Below are 2,370 nucleotides of genomic sequence, written 5' to 3'. Positions count from 1 at the left end.
TTGTCTTTGTTCGAGATAAAATTACAAATAGTTAATGTACTTTATTAGCATAAATTTTATGCATAAACGCCTTAAAATTATCACGCAAGCCAATCAATTGATCACATCATGAAATCGAGAAATAATTAAGACAGTTATTCCTTTAATCTGTTCACTTTTTAAAGTCATATTAGTTCATATTGTCGGAGAAAAAACATGAAGATTTTGATAAGGAAATAAATTGATATCTGCAATCAAGTAATATCTGAAAAAAAAGCCAACTGAAGTCTTTACTTATATTAGGAAGCTGTTCATTTTTAGCTCTACTGGTCAGAGACCAGAAGAGCTTATGCGATAGTAATGCATCCGGCGTCCGTCCGTCTGTCTGTCTGTCTTTAAACAATTTTTCAAAATGCTACTCCTACAGTTTTGGTCCGATTTCAATATAATTTGGCACAGAAGTAGACTACACTCAGATACATAATTCTATATATCGGTTTTTGATTTCGATGAACGGTGTTGCCGTGGATACTAAAAATAGAAATTTCTTTGAAATACTTTCAAAATGCTACTCCTACTACAGTTTTTGTCTGATTTCAGTATAACTTAATACACAAGTAGACCACACTAAAATACATAATTCTATATATCTGTTGTTGAATTTTGTGAACGGTGTTGCCTTTGTTACTAAAAATAGAAATTTCTGTAAAATACTTTCAAAATGCTACTCCTGCTACAGTTTCAGTCTGATTACAATATAACTGATAAAATACAACATAAAATGATTAAAATCTACTCTTACTGTTGTAGTCTTATTGCAATCTTGCCACCAAAAATCTTAATCAATGATCATTATTCTATTTGTTGCTGTTCAATTCAGTGTTGTAAAGTTTCAAGTTCCAACTGCAACTTTTCCTTTGTTATAAGTACAAACAAGTAGAGCTTCAGTCTCGACAGAGACTTCTGGTTATATAAAGGGATTTAAAAAAAAAACCTAAAACCACAACTCTCACCTGGAGACAATGGCCACGTTGTGCAGATTTTATTGTCTGTATATATTCACTTAAAAAATGATTACTTTTCTCAAAGGATGAAGATGTCAACATGGGGATGCTTCAATTTTATTAATATAGGCAAATATGATCTTGCTGTTCCAAAGAAGATGCCTTGTTCAAAAATGGTTTTCAAGTTTTTTCCGTTCTGGGTATACAAGTTAAACTTTGGCTTTACGGTTTCTATCAATGTGGACCGGGCAAATTGAAAAAAAAAGAAGCAAATGTCTAAAATAATTCAAAACATTCTTCCAAAAATGAACTACAGACTACTACAAAGTTGCACAGATAACTTGTGCCGGTGTCTCCAAATCACGCAGTGTTGTGACACTTGAAATTATTAGATACAGCATATGATCGTGTTAGCCTTTAGAGGTTCCAGTGCGCACATATAATTTTCTCGTTGAAGCATTATAAAAAAGGAAATGAAAAGTTAATTAAGCATATTTTTTATATCAGTTAATAGAAATATTTTATTAGAAAAATAATATCTATAGTAATGTTTATTTCCTAGAAGCACATCTGAATTTTAAATTTCATTATTGTTCAATGCGTGAATGCTTCATTGGAATAATTTGAGCATATACTATTTTTAATATTCCGGATAAAGTTAATCTGGATTTATTTTTATTGAGTTCAATATTAATTTTTCACGACAACAGACTTTATGCACAATCGATATACGAGTATATTAGTAAATCATCTCACGTTGTTGATGATTTTTTTTTAAATAGAATTGTTGATAAAATAAAAAAATTCAATATCAGTGTACCTTAATAATATCATAGTCATTTCAAAGCATTAGAAATGAGAGAGACCCCCTCCAAACGGAAGAAAAAAAAAGCTCATATTCAAGAAAAATAGGAATACGTTGTGCACGGTGTTGGTACACATTGACGTTACGTCAAAATAACGTTAAAAAGTCATAACGTTGTTATAACGTTTTCTACCTTATACATGCATATTTTAGATCTTTAAATAAATTTTAATTTTCAAAAGTATAAACATAAAATAAAAGGGCACATAATGTTCAATGTTTGAACCTTCTTTTTTTTTTTTTTTTTTTTTTTTTTTAAATATTTAGATGTTTATTAATAAATCTTATTAATTAATAAATTGTAAAATTCTAATTACTGAAATGTCAAAGGCACTCAGTGAATATCCTGTATTCCTTTTTTCTATTTTTCTCACTTGTCTGTTTTAGTGTTTTATAAAGAGAAAATATATATGTAGTATTCCCTTCCAAACTCCTTCAATTCTTTTTTCAATTAGGTCATTACAAGTCTTCTATTTCTATATAGCGTCCGCATGCGCCTTGGGTGTATAGAGAAAAAAAATG

Source organism: Saccostrea cucullata, unplaced genomic scaffold (genome assembly GCF_032062105.1).
Source record: "Saccostrea cucullata isolate Sc308-1 unplaced genomic scaffold, CSIRO_AGI_Scuc_v1 ctg1325, whole genome shotgun sequence".
NCBI classification, from domain to species: domain Eukaryota; kingdom Metazoa; phylum Mollusca; class Bivalvia; order Ostreida; family Ostreidae; genus Saccostrea; species Saccostrea cuccullata.
The sequence above is the reverse complement of the archived record's forward strand: the minus strand, read 5'-3'. Positions refer to the sequence as shown.